Below are 15,521 nucleotides of genomic sequence, written 5' to 3'. Positions count from 1 at the left end.
ACAAAGTGCCTTTGGGAGACATACACAGTACCCACTCATGGAAATAGCAAAAAGCGGGGGTCACAAATATAAGATAGAGACTAATGGTGCTGACAGAGATCAAATAGTTTCCCATTAGAGAACAACTCTGGACTGATTCTATGATCTACAAACTCACTTAAAAAGAAACTTTACAACTTGTGTTCTCAGTAATATGTCTTATTTGTACAATCTGTTTTTTTGCACATTGATTGTTTGTCAAACTTTATAGTTTTTAAAAAATTATTTTGTATTTCTTTATTTTCCTGTAAATGCCTGCAAGAAATAAAAATCTCAAGGTAGTATATGCTTACACATATGCAATCTGATAATAAATTTTACTTTGAACTTTGACCCATACCCCCGATAACTCTTGCAATTTTGAGCATCCTCTAAACTGCTCAAGAGAGTTGCAGCTGAGCGGGAGAGACTAATAACAGATTGAGTCCTCAAATAACATGGGGGAAGCTCAATCTGGATCTGACCGGTGTTATTGTGCTGCCCAGTCTGTATTTTTCCCTCTGTTACGTATCCCGTAACGGGTTAAAGAACCAGCAGAAATGGACCACACCTTTAGTCTGGTTTTGCTTTCAACAAACTCTATTTTCACTGGTAACTACGCCAAACAGTAATATATGACCAGATAAATCAAACAGGTTAACAGAGATTATGCATATACAGGTGTGTAAATATAAAATCCAAACTTCTTCAAGCTTAGGTAGTAATTGATACAGTCTTAGAATGGTAGGTAAGAAAAGTTCAGTTCAGATGCACAGGTTAATTAATGAGAGATATTTGTAATCCAAAGGCGAATGTTGTGAGAAGGTGATTATGTTGATATTCCACAGATTCCACAATAGCAATACAAAATAACAATAGCAGTAGGTTTTATTTCCAAAGTTGTTCCACTCCACACACGAAATATCACCCACAGTGATTCTCAACGAATATCCTTTCAACACAAGTGGTACCAACCCGAATTCAGCTACGGGACATCCCAAAGTGGTGGCCACGGGATACTCCAACAGAATCCACGTATGGATTATCACCAACAGTAGTTTATCACTGAGGTACCGTCTTCAAGTGGTAAAACTACCAACCCAGGCAAGGATTATCTCACACAGGTAGTTTCCACACAAGGTTACCCCAAACACATAACTGTGATAGCCACTTATCCAGTTCCACGACATACGAAATAACTCCAACAATGATTTGCCACAGGGGTGTCTTTCTTCAGTGAACTACCACACCCAAACAAGGGTAACACACAAGTGGTATTCACAAAGGTACTCCCCTCCCCAGAGAACCGATTATTGTGGATTAACTACATGACAGTCACACCTTCGTATTCGAATAGAACTCAAACTCACCCTCACAGGCTACTTAGAGAGAGAGTCCAAACAGTGACCTCTTTGTCACTAGGTTTCTTCTGTTTCAAACCTTCCTCTCCCCTCTTCTCTTCCTGCAAACTTGTTCTAGTTGCAGAAAACTTGTGAGAGTCATTTATCAATACTCAGGATCGATCTCAACTCACTCCTTTTGGGCTACTGAAAGTTTAAACCAGCGACTGACTCACTTACTCACTCTTCCTTCAGTTAGTCCTGAGGAAGGGTCTCGGCCTGAAACGTCGACTGCACCTCTTCCTATAGATGCTGCCTGGCCTGCTGCGTTCACCAGCAACTTTTATGTGTGTTGACTGACTCACTGGTGTCTTCCATTGACCGAATGCATCTTGACTCTGAGCATGTGTTTCTCTGTGTCTGTAAGTGTCCTTGTAAAAAGTAAACACACTGCAGAGAAACCATAACATCGATTGTCCATCAAATACCTCCACCTCTCTCTCTCTTTCCATGGCAATCCAGAAGCTGACAGCAGTAGTCAGTGTCCTTGTAAAAGTGTAAACACGAGCTGAAAGACAGATTCCGTCCCTCTCTTTCTCTCAGCAGATATCCAACAGTTAGTCTCAGTACTCTCTTGTGCCTTAAAGTGACAGTCCACAGCAAAAAGGAACCCTAGGGGTACATAACACCTCAAATGTCAGTGGTGTCACTGGATGTCTAGAATAGAAAGGGCTTCTCTCTCCAGCAAGAAAACCTGGGGAAGACTCACTTGTGAGAAACAATGCTTTGCTGCAACTCATTACTTGCTGTTTCTATACTTTGCACATCAAAACAGTAATATTAAAACATTGCAAATAAGTCCCCAGAGCTGTCAAGGTTTTCCCGAAACCTGCAGTTAGCACAGTAGTACGTGATAGGTGCTGCACAATGTGCATGAAATTGATTACCCTAACACACAGTCTCTTGTTTCCTATCTTCACCCTCAGGGGACTGGAGGTCTGAGAGGGGACGGAATAATAGGAAAAGGAATGGAACAATGTGTAGTTACGTGCTTGATAAATTTAAATCTGAAGGAAGACCTGCTCTAATTCATGATTTCACATAAAAGGACGAGGTTGATGGCAATTCAATGGGCGATTTACAGATTAGGATTGGGTTTAGTTGGGAGACACACATAGTGCCCACTTGTGGAAATGGCCAAAAGCAGGGATCATAAATATAAGACAGAGACTAATAAATCCAATAGGGAATTCGGGTAAAAAAAGTTCTACATTAAGAAAGTGGGAAGAACATTACATAGAGTGATGAGGCATCAAGTGCTACCATTTTTAAGCAGAAGTCAGATAGGAAAATGAAGGAAAAAACAAGCGAGCAGAGATTCCCTGGGAAAAATGAAATCCTGGCTGCCTGGTGTTACAGCAGTCCATGAAACATTAGCAACATTGAAGTTGTTGATCCTCAGCTTGGTCAACATAGCTAACATGACTAACCATGAAAGGTCTAATAAATCTTAACTATTCACAAAGTTAATGGATCAACTTACTAGACTAAATTCAAATATCCACCTAATTCCTGTTCCTTTTGATCCAATACTCACCCAAACTTACTTTCACTGAAATAGAAGATCTTCCGTCGGCCAGCCAACTTCTTCTCCTTGCCCCAGGCACAATGGTCTTTCTTGTGACAGTTGGTCTCAATGGAGTCTTCACTCATTCACGTCCTGAGCTCCCCCTTTGTTCATCTCCTGAGTCCCCCTTTATCTCTGAAAATATACATTATTATACTCTTTCCTGATCAGTTCTGCACCATTCTACTTCAATGTTATTGCCTCTGATTCATCGGGCCTTCAAATCTCCACCTCTCATTGGCTCTGGTCCAACACTTTATTGCACACCACCACGGTAATTTCTTCATTCCTATATGCTGAGTAAGGCCATTTCTCGGTTATTATAGCCAGTTCAAATCAGATACTGTACTAAGGCCACGATCACTCCTCTTAGCCTTCAGTAACCTTCTGCCTTATCAGAAGAGCATCCTACAAATAACCCCATATATGGAAATGTTCTCTGATTTGTAGATTATTGGTAGGGCCTTCACTATGTCCACTTCCAAGTCCTTCTTTGCAGAAAGAGTTAATTCAGGAAATGATAGCCCTCACTTCTTCCACTACCTGGCAAGAACTAAGACATTTGTTTGGTCTACTTGTCTACTCTCCTTTATTTTGTTCTAGATATCCCATTGAGCACATTCAGGAAAAAGCGCTGTCGCAGGAAAGCAGTATCAATCATCAGGGACCCCACTACCCAGGTCATGCTCTCTTCTTGCTGCTGCCGCCAGGAAGAAGGTACAGGAGCCTCAGGACTCACGCCACCAGGTTCAGGAACAGTTACCACCCCTCAACCATCAGGCTCTTGAATAACTCACTTGCCCCATCACAGAAATGTTCCCACAACCTATGAACACACTTTCAAGGAACCTTTATCTCATGTTCTTGATATTTATTGCTTACTTATTTGTTATTATTATTGTTTTTAACTTTTGTTTCTCAGCTCAAGCTGCTAAAACCTGAGGTACGGGCATAGCCAAGCACACACATTTGTCAATTGCTAGGGACTTTCAAACTATGCTAGTGGGCTTTAGTATTGTGGCTTTCTGAAGATTAACATAGATATTACTGTTTGGCCTAATCATATAATTTGTGTAGTGACTTTGAGATGATACTAATTGTAGATATTGCTGTCGGGACAATGTATATATATCCTGTTCATGTTCCACAGTCTTTCAATTTCCTTTTAAAATTCAGCATATTTCTTGTGTTTTTCACTTATTTATTTCTGTATGCTATGTATGTTTGGAACGGCTTTATTTGTTAAATAAGTTATCCTTGCTTGTATATCCTGTAATATTATATCTGGATGGTTATTATGGATTGTCCTATCTGTAATAATGAATTTCCATAATATAGTTTGTAGCGCTCTGACTCTAAAATTGGATTAGGCTTGTATTTATAATGAGGTATGGTGTCTTTTATAAGTTTGTATTTGAAAGCAAAACTTTGGTGAATATTATTATTATTATTTCTTCTTTCTTTTGTTACCTTTCGCACACTGGTTGTCCGCCCTATTGGTGTGGTCTTTCATTGATTCTATAATGTTTTTTGTATTTATTGAGTATGCCCACAAGAAAATGAATATGGTGACATATATGTACTTTGGTAATAAATTTACTGTGAACTTTTGTTCCATATATTTTTAATTTATTTAATCCAGCAATGTAATTTAGCTATAAAGTTCCCTAAAATAATTTAAAAAGATCTATCCCCATGTCACCTTCAGGCCAGGTCACGGTCCTTCGGACCCTCAGCTAATTTTCCACATTCAGAGCTGATCACAGAACAAGAAAGGTTTTGCTGGGTGTGCACTAAAGGTGAACTCATTGAACAAGAAGCTGCAGACGCTCTGTTTTGAAGGATAGATCTGATAGATGACAAGCTGTCTAATCCTCCAAACACTTAAACTAGCACCCATACAACAATTCAAATATTTGGAGCAGCGCACACAAAATTCTGCTGGAACTCTGCAAGCCAGGCAGCATCCATGGAGGGGAATAAGTAGCCGACGATTTGGGCTGAGATTCTGCATTGGTACTGAAAATGAAAGGCAGAAACCAGAATAAGAAGTCGGAGGAGAATTATGGGTTATCCTCTCTTCATTTCCAGTGTTGACAAAGGGTCTTGGCTGGAATCATCAACTATTTATCCCCTTCATAGAAGCTGCCCAGCCTGCTGAGTTCCTCCAGTATTTTGTGTGTGTGTGTGTGTGTGTGTGTGTGTGTGTGTGTGTGTGTGTGTGTGTGTTACTCAAGATTTCCAGCATCCGTGAAATCTCTTCTGTTTATAATACATAAATGTTGCTTTTCTTCTGCAAAGCCTGTGAAATGAAGCAATGCCAATTTTCTGTTGATCTTTCTAATGCCAAGATCATCACTGAGGGAGATTTGGGCAGGAGTGCTCTCTGTCATTATGAGTAGAGGTAACAGGCAAATAGATCCTTCCCAGGATTTGGAAGCTCACTGAATGAATGGATATTTCAGGAAAGTAGGATGAAACACTTTGTATTTGGAGCTGCTATATTGACAGCGAGATGTTAAGCTGTTCGCCCCAACACTGAACTTCATCCACAACCCACAGACTTGCCTTCAAGGACCCTTCATCTCATGCTCTCAATACATTGCTTATTTATCTATTTATTTATTCATTCATTCATTATTATTCCCATTTTTTCTCTTCTTTTTGTATTTGCACAGTTTGTTGCTTATTCTTGCATATTGATTGTTGTCTGTCCTATTGGGCGCAGTCTTTTATTGATCCTTGCACTTACTGTGATTGTCCGCAAGAAGATGAATCTCAGGGTTGTATATGGTGACAAACATACTTTGACAATAAAATTTAGTTTGAACCTTGAACTTGGCTGCCTTCCACCTGGTCTTTGTGCACATCAAAAAATATCCTGGTGCTATCTGAAGAAGGAAAAGGGAGCTCCCTTAAGATGGCCAGTGTGGATGCTGTGACCCTAACAGGCATGCTACTACGTCTCCAAAATTCCTCTTTCAACCATCAATTGACAAAGTGCTCATTTGGTTCAGTCCAGACACTAGACCCATTTCATATCTATCAGGTTGGCTTCTGTAAATGCAGACACAAAGGATAAACACACTGGCCTGAATATTAATCTGAACAGGAAAGGTGGAAAGTAGTTAAGGGCAGAAAAAGGGTTAATCTGGAAAAACAGGCACCAAATTCAAGCAAACCTCCACCATTTCTGACTGCCAGCACTTTTACCGATTGTGTGATATTGGAGAGGTGGGGCACTTTGTTGGCAAATTTAAATCAGGTCAAACAATACAATTGCTATGGTAACTAAAATCTCCTTCTTAAGCCCACCCTCCACCACCTCCAGTTTAAATTCCAGGCGGAATATTTTGGAGGATCAAGAACCAAGAACGTGACACTATTACAGCTCATGGTGCTCCGGAATTCAGAGTTCAGTTTGGCGTTGTGTCAGGCGTTTGTACGTTCTCCCTGTGAACGTGTGGTTTTCCTCTGAGTGCTCTGCTATCTTCCCTCATCCCAAAGGCCAATAGGTTTATTGTTCATTGTAAGTTGTCCTGTGATTAGGTTAGCATGAAACGAGTGGGTTTCTGGGAGGTGTGGCTTGTTAAGCCGGAAGAACCTGTATCTTTAAATAAATAAATTAGGAATCTGCTATAAATGCTTAAGAATTCAGGAATAGGTCATTGGGCTGACAACGTCTGTACCAACCAGGATATTAATTTACAATAATCCCATTTACCTGCACGTGAGTCTACACCCTTCCATTCATGTGCCCGTCCAAATGCCTCTTAAAAATTGCTATTGTATCTGTTCCCATCACTTCCTCCGGCAGCATCTTCCAGCCATCCACCATACATAGTGCAAATAAACTGCTTGTAAATCTCTTTTTAAACTTTCTCCCTCTCACCTAGAAGCTAGGCCATCTATGTTTGTCACAAAAAACTGTGGGTCAATTGTTTAAGAAAAATAACAAGATGGCTTGAGTCACAAAACTAGATTGAGGTGCTTTTATTTACCTCAAAACAAGACAAAAACTGGGAAAAACAATATATATATCTCCACCCTCAGATTAAACACAAAAGAAAACTAACCCCAAAGCCTGTCTGTCTCTTGTTTTACGGCGGTTGGCATCCAGCTTAATGGTGCATTACCGCCACCCTCTGCTCCAGAATGTGCACTAGACATACATTCTAAATCCCTTCACACACACACACACCCCTACACTTCACCCTCCCATCTTTGACCATCCTAGTATCCTATTCCTGTTTATTCGTCATATTCTATAAAAAACCCCTGTACCCCTTAAAAACGCTAAAAATACCCGGACTTGTGCTCTCTCACCCATGCCCAGCAACCCTTTTAATGTGAATTCCTGCATCCCCAACTCCCTTAATTTATTTCTCATCATCTCTCTCTGTATCCCATACTTCCTGCAACTCAGAACTACATGTTCTACTGACTCCTCTTCCTGACATTCCTCACGCAATCCTGTCTGGTGTTTCCCTATCATTTTCAATGTTTTGTTTAATGCACAGTGCCCCAGCCTTAACCTAGTCCACACAATTTCCTCTCTTCTGTTTCCATTACCTACCCTAGTAACTGCAATACTCTTTTGTATTTGATATAAATGCCTCCCTTTCCCCTCCCTGTCCCATCTTTCTTGCCACATTCAGTTGACTTTTTCCCAGATTACACACTTAACCTCTGCTTTACTGATACTAATGTGCATTTCCACATTTTCTTTCTTTAATGCCCTCTTTGCCAACTCATCCACCCTCTCATTCCCCTTCACCCCTACATGTGCTGGAACCCATAGAAATTTTACCTGACCTCCCTGATTTGCAATTCTTGTAACTAACTGAAGGACTTCATAAAGTACATCTTGCCGACTGTTTGTGTGAAAAGACCTTAAACTTGCTAGAACTGAGGATGAATCTGAACATATCAATGCTTTGGATGGTCTGGCTTTCTGCACCCATTGCAACGCAACCAACACTGCCAGCATCTCCACTGTAAACACCCCTAACTTATTAGATGTTCTTCTGCTGAATCCAATTTCTTTTGCTGGTATTACCACCCCAAACCCTGTCACTCCTGTTTCAGGTTCCTTCACACCATCTGTATAAATGTGAGTATAATCACTATACTTTTCCATCACATGACAGTTAAATGCATTTACCAAATCTGTTTTATATCTTTCTTTCCTTTTTACCTCTAACAAATGCCAGTCTATGTCAGGCCATACAAGCTTCCATGGAGCTACAACCGGATAAACTACTGAAGGACTTATCCTCAGATCAAACACTCCACATTCTTTCGCGATATCATTCGCTACCCGATTAAAGGTATCCCTCTGAAACCTCCCATTTTCCCAGCACTCCTGCAACACTCCTTTAGTAGGGTGAGAATCATTGTGCCCCTGCAAGTTAGCCCAGTAGTTTGCCATCAGTTGCATCCTTCTTAGTTCCAAAGGCATTATTCCCATTTCTACCTGTAGGGCTGACACTGGTGACGTTTTAAAAGCCCCACTGCACACTCTCAAGGCCTGAGCCTGAATCACATCCAGTTTCCTTATAAGAGACCTAGCTGCTGATCCATATACTATATTTCCATAATCCAATACAGATCTTACTAAAGCCACATACATTCTCTTCAAAGCTGAACAACTTGCTCCCCATTCCCTACCAGTCAAACATCTCATCACATTTATTACTTTTTTACATTTCTCAACTTTCCTGATATGGTCTGCCCATGTTAATCGTGAATCAAATATAACTCCCAGAAATTTAAATGATGCAACCCTTTCTAATTCAACCCCATACATCCTTAACTTCTTCCCTACCTCAACCCTTTTCCTGGTAAAAAATAGTTTGAGTTTTATCTACTGAAAATCTACATCCCCAATCATAACCCCACTCCATCACTTCATCAATTGCTTCTTGTAGTTTCCCGATTATATAGTCCATGTTCCTGCCTCTTTTCCACAAGGCCCCATCATCCGCAAACAGTGACCTACCTATATCCACTGGTACCTTTGTGAAGACATCGTTGATCATAATCATGAAAAGTAATGGGCTAATCACACTACCTTGAGGCGTGCCATTTTCCACTATGTACTGTTTTGATAATTCTGATCCAATCCGAACTTGTATTTTTCTACCAAACAAAAAATCTTTAATCCAATTAAAAACTCTCCCACCAACCCCCATCTTGTGCAGTTTAATTAATAATCCTTCCTTCCACATCATATCATAGGCTTTTTCAATGTCAAAGAACACTGCCACTACTGACTCTCTATTTGCCTGGGCCTTCCTTATTTCAGTCTCTAACATAATCACTGAGTCCATGGAATTCCTTCCCTTTCTAAAACCACTCTGATAACTTGCCAGCATTCCCCTTTTCTCAAGCTCATATGATAACCTTTCTGTTATCATCCTTTCCATTATCTTACATATACTTGATGTTAATGCAATTGGTCTGTAGCTAGTGGGTTTTGACAGATCCTTGCCAGGCTTCCTTATTGGAATTACTACTGCTTCTTTCCATGCACTTGGTAATCTTCCCTCCTCCCACACTCTGTTATAAAAATGCAGCAACTTCAAGAGCACTCCTTCTCCTAGATTTTTTAGCATCACAGAGCACATCAGATCTTTCCCTGGGGAGGTTGGTCTCAATCTCTTTATTGCTCTCACCATTTCTGCTAATGTAAATGGATCATCAATTATATCATCTGTTCCTTCCCTCCTGCTTAACACACCTGGGTGTTGGCTCATTATTCTTTCCCTCTTTCTTCTCCCTTCTTCAGACAAATTTTCTGAACTGTGTATCAGTACAAATGACTTGGCCATGACCTCAGCCTTATCCCTACTGGAGACTGCAGTTTCCTCCTCAGATATCATTACTGGATATTCCCATTCCCTTCCATCTCCTCCCATCCTCTTAATCATTCCCCATATCTCTCCCACAGGTGTTGTTCTTCCTACCTTGTCGCAAAAACTCCTCCAACTTGCCCTTTTAGCTTGACGTATAGTTCTTCTCACCACTGCCTGTGCTTTCTTATATTGAACCAAATGCTGCATATTATGGGTTCTTTTAACTAGCCTGAATGCTCTATTTGTTTTTTACAGCCTGACAACATTCCTCTGTCCACCATGGTACCAGTTTTCTATTCATCCTATTTTTACTCCTAGGTATAGACCCTTCTGCTGCCATGATAATTGCTGAAGTCACCTGACTGTTTAATTCATCTACATTTCCAGAAATATCAATCTTTGTCAACCCTTCTTCACTCAACTTCTGGAACTTACCCCAATCAGCTTTTTCAAACACCCACTTTGGGGTTCCGCCACCTGGTCTTACTTCAACTCTTTCACCCACTGAACACAAAACTGGGTAGTGATCACTGCCTACTGTTGAAGCAGTCCAAACTCCCCAGTTACTAATGCCAGCCAAGGTATTAGACACTAACGTAATATCTAACACTGACTCAGTTCCTGTTGTTATATCTATCCTTGTGCCGCTACCATCATTCATACACACCAAATCCCTTTCTTCCATCAAATCTTCAATTACCTTTCCATTTGGATCTGTAATCTGATCCCCCCATATTGTGCTATGAGCATTGAAATCTGCACACCACACTACTTTATGTCTGTTTTGTCCTTGTATCTTTAATAGGCTGTCCAAATCCAACCTTTTACATGGATTGTAGTAGTTAATTATAACCACTCCCTCCCCTCTCTCCCACACTTCCACCACTATGTATTCCTGATCATCTCCTTTCTCCAGTACCCTATATGGTATACCTTGCTTGATTAACATAGCACAGCCCCCTCCTCCCCCTAGATTTCTATCTTTCCTTATCATTGTATACCCATATACCACAAAGTCTAAAGTTGGTTTCAACCAAGTTTCCTGAATACACACTACATCCGGTTTTACAACCATTTCTTTAATAAAGTGCTTGAATTCCTGGCTATTGGCCAGTAAGCTCCTTGCATTCCATTGTAAAAGAATCACCATAATTAGTATTAACCAACACATGACACTTCCTGGCTTGACTGATTACTGAGGTTCTCCCTCACTTCCTCCCATGTCAGTCCTACTAACCCTAAATGGTTTACTGCTGCTTTTACCACCAGCTGAATTTTGTCACTTTTTGACTTTACCTCAGCAGTACTATTAATCACTCCTGCAATGAATGTTACTAGAGCCTTTTTGTCTACATAAATCCTGTCATTTGTTCTTTGTTGCATCTCTCGTATCCCTATTGCTCCCTGTTCATTAGGAGCATTATTCTGTTCTCTTGACATTCTTACAGCTTCTGCATAAGTGATCTTTCTTTTCACTCTTATTTCTTGAATTTTAGTCTCCCGTCTCACAACCTGACACCCACTATATGCAACATTATGAGCTCCTCCACAATTGCAGCATTTTGGTTGAACTCCTGTTCCGCACTTTCCATATTCATGATCACCCCCACATCTAGCACATCTCCTCTGCCTTTTACAGTTTTTAGCCATGTGTCCAAACCTTTGACAATTATAGCACCTCAATGGCTTTGGCACATACACCCTTACTGGGTAACTCATGAAACCCAGGAACACCTTCCTTGGCACTCTTTCTTCTTCAAATTCAATCAATACTGATTCACTTTCCTTTTTCACTCCCTCCTTTGTTGTTTTCAGTCTTTGAACATTCATTACTTTCCCTCCTTTGATATTCCTCTTTATCTCCTCCATATTTATACTCATTGGTATCCCCATGATCACTCCTTTACAACCACTGTTTTGTGCTCCCACCCTCCCAGTGTATTCCACCTTGCATTTTCCTATCTCTTTTAGCTTGAGTGCTTTCTCAAGTTGTTCCTCATTCACACATCTTACCAATAAGTTGCCATCATTAAGGACTTTTGCAAATACTATTTCCCCTATCTTATTTGTCAGAGTTGTTGTTAGCACAAACAGGTTAATTTTCTTCATATGTCCCTGAGCCTTCTCATTAAACCTAATTATGACAACACCTCCTCTCTGAGCTTGTTCATCTTCCTCACTTTCAGAGCTTTCTCCACCATCATTTCTTATTCTTTTATTCCCTTTGTCTTGGTTTTTATTCATCCAACCCCTCACTACCTCCTCATTCCCTTTATTTCTCCCTTCACAATAATCCACCTCTCCCCAGCTGCCTACCTCTGGTCCCAAGTCTCTATCCCTCTCCTTCTCCACTTTCTTTCCCTCAACCCCACCTCTTATCTTGTCCACCATTACCAGACCCACACAACCCCCTCCCAGCAATTTCCATTCCTTCCCCACTCTCTTTCCCTCAACAGGTTCCAAAACACACTCACACATCAAGCAAAACACAGCCAGCTTCCAGCAGCAGCCCACACTCCAACCTCATCAACCCCAAAGCCTTGGTAACCTGAGGCTTATAACTGCTAAGCCCCTCCCCCTAGACCAACCAAAAGCTAATTAACTCAATTATCCAATTAAAGATGGTATCCTCCACCATCAGCACACCTGTGCAGGTTGCTGCTGCCTCTATGAGACAGTTCCATGCAGCAGCTCTGTTTCAGACCCAGTCACTATTACTGCTGGGGATGAGGGTTTTACTGAGTGGGCTATGTGCTGTCTGTAATCAGTGACGGGCCTTCATCACAATGTTCTTGCTGTTCTGCAGTTTCCCTTCGTGTATAGACTGACAGTGAGAGGGGGGAGAAGAACATTGGTGAGTGCTTTGTACACCACTCCCTGTAATGTACGGAGTAGCATACCCTTCACTCCCTTGTCAAACCCCAGTCCCTAAAGGAACCTCAAAGTTCTGAGTCACAAGGACACACAGCATCATTAATCAGAGCTACACTGTTCCCATTTTGATTCATGGAGTTATAAAGCTCCATGCCACAGGAACAGGATCTTCAGACCATCTGGTATCTTCCAGGCTGGTTTTCTATCTACAGGTTTCCCCCGTTATCCGAAGGTAGAGCATTCCTATGAAACAATTCGTAAGCCGGAATGTCGTAAAGAGAATAAGCAATTACCATTTATTAATATAGGAAAAAACTTTCAGCGTTCCCAGACCCAAAAAATAACCTACAAAATCATGCCAAATAACACATAAAACCTAAAATAACAGTAACATATAGTAAAAGCAGGAGTGATATGGTAAATACACAACCTATATAAAATAGAAATACTTTTCTGCAGCACTGTCTAGCGCAGCGAAAATCTCGCTGAAGCTCTCTTGGCAGAAACAATCTCTCCAGTAACCATTAAGCTATGAAGCTGCCAAATCATACCAAATAACACATAAAAAACACAGCCTATATAAGATATAAATAATGTACAGTATGTACAGTGTAGTTTCACTACTTGGAATCCGGAAGACTCCAATAAATTGCAGTTTTGTCACAGTTACACACTTGCTTATATGAATAAGCACCTGACGCAATCGGCAATCGCCTCTGATCTGGGCCGACATTTACGTGCCAGGCTGCACCTAATTAATTAACTTGTTTATTTTGGCTTTTTTCTTTAAGATGTGGGGGTGCGTTCCGACTACCGCTGCACCACGGCATTCTTCGCGGCAATGTATCGGTCCACGGCCCGGAGGTTGGGGACCACTGCTTAAACTAGGAAGCTGCCCTCGCCTCAGAAACCGATCAAACCACCCATGACTACCTTTAAATTCCACTTTCGCAACACTTTCAGCATCATCGTCCAGTGCTTTCTGTTTCAGCTCATTAAAAAGACTGACTGACTTCTCCTTAAGTATAAGAAAACTTAACGGAATACCATACTTTGTACACCCATCAATCCACTCAAACAATAGACTTCCCATTTTATCCATTATTGGATGCCAACTTAGAGAGACCACTTTGCTACGAGCAGAACCAAAAGTAACAACGGCAGCTTTCAAAATTCTCTCTCTGTGCGTATAAATAGTGCGAATGGTGGATGCAGGCAAGTTCAACGTGCGGACAATGTCCTTACTTCATTCACCACAATCGAAATGCTTAATTATGTCTAGTTTTACGCTAAGTGTAACACCCTTACGAGCTCTTTTAGGCTTTTCCGATACCTTAGAACTCATCTTGCTAACGGATGCACAAAATAAATCGAGATAAAGCATGTATTTAAGCAATGCCGGCTAGAATGCAGTTCCGGGGGAGGAGCTTGGCTATTCCGGCGCCCGCTGCCTTTTTTCGTAACAGTGAAAACACCTTCTGTTAGCGAAAACAGGTAACTAATGTAGGTAACACACATCAAAGTTGCTGGTGAACGCAGCAGGCCAGGCAGCATCTCTAGGAAGAGGTGCAGTCGACGTTTCAGGCCGAGACCCTTCGTCAGGACTAACTGAAGGAAGAGTGAGTAAGGGATTTGAAAGTTGGAGGGGGAGGGGGAGATCCAAAATGATAGGAGAAGACAGGAGAGGGAGGGATGGAGCCAAGAGCTGGACAGGTGATAGGCAAAAGGGATACGAGAGGATCATGGGATAGGAGGTCCGGGAAGAAAGACAAGTGGGGGGGGGACCCAAAGGATGGGCAAGGGGTATATTCAGAGGGATAGAGGGAGAAAAAGGAGAGTGAGAGAAAGAATGTGTGTATAAAAATAAGTAGCAGATGGGGTACGAGGGGGAGGTGGGGCCTAGCGGAAGTTAGAGAAGTTGATGTTCATGCCATCAGGTTGGAGGCTACCCAGACGGAATATAAGGTGTTGTTCCTCCAACCTGAGTGTGGCTTCATCTTTACAGTAGAGGAGGCCGTGGATAGACATGTCAGAACGGGAATGGGATGTGGAATTAAAATGTGTGGCCACTGGGAGATCCTGCTTTCTCTGGCGGACAGAGCGTAGGTGTTCAGCAAAGCGGTCTCCCAGTCTGCGTCGGGTCTCGCCAATATATAAAAGGCCACATCGGGAGCACCGGACGCAGTATATCACCCCACCCGACTCACAGGTGAAGTGTTGCCTCACCTGGAAGGACTGTTTGGGGCCCTGAATGGTGGTAAGGGAGGAAGTGTAAGGGCATGTGTAGCACTTGTTCTGCTTACACGGATAAGTGCCAGGAGGGAGATCAGTGGGCAAGGGAGTTGTGTAGGGAGCGATCCCTGCAGAATGCAGAGAGAAGGGGGGATGGAAAGATGTGCTTAGTGGTGGGATCCCGTTGGAGGTGGCGGAAGTTACGGAGAATAATATGTTGGACCCGGAGGCTGGTGGAGTGGTAGGTGAGGACCAGGGGAACCCTATTCCTAGTGGGGTGGCGGGAGGATGGAGTGAGAGCAGATGTACGTGAAATGGGGAAGATGCATTTAAGAGCAGAGTTGATAGTGGAGGAAGGGAAGCCCCTTTCTTTAAAAAAGGAAGACATCTCCCTCGTCCTAGAATGAAAAGCCTCATCCTGAGAGCAGATGCGGCGGAGACGGAGGAATTGCGAGAAGGGGATGGCGTTTTTGCAAGAGACAGGGTGAGAAGAGGAATAGTCCAGATAGCTGTGAGAGTCAATAGGCTTATAGTAGACATCAGTGGATAAGCTGTCTCCAGAGACAGAGACAG

The 15,521-nt window shown here is 41.9% G+C and overlaps 1 protein-coding gene across 5 annotated transcripts in view; it reads right to left on the bottom strand.

The window, feature by feature from the left end:
- Positions 1–15,521, bottom strand: part of LOC134351022 (netrin receptor UNC5D-like) — a 924,405-nt gene that overhangs the window by 464,386 nt on the left and 444,498 nt on the right. Inside the window, exon 1 of one of the 5 annotated variants that reach the window (XM_063057000.1) lies at positions 2,956–3,093. The exons of the other annotated variants lie outside the window; for them this stretch is intronic. The gene's annotated coding sequence lies outside the window, so the exon portion shown is untranslated. Of the gene's footprint in view, positions 1–2,955; positions 3,094–15,521 lie in introns of those variants that run through there. 5 annotated transcript variants of the gene reach the window in all.

Source organism: Mobula hypostoma, chromosome 8 (assembly GCF_963921235.1).
Source record: "Mobula hypostoma chromosome 8, sMobHyp1.1, whole genome shotgun sequence".
Taxonomy (NCBI): domain Eukaryota; kingdom Metazoa; phylum Chordata; class Chondrichthyes; order Myliobatiformes; family Myliobatidae; genus Mobula; species Mobula hypostoma.
This window is presented reverse-complemented; position numbering and strand designations above follow the sequence as displayed.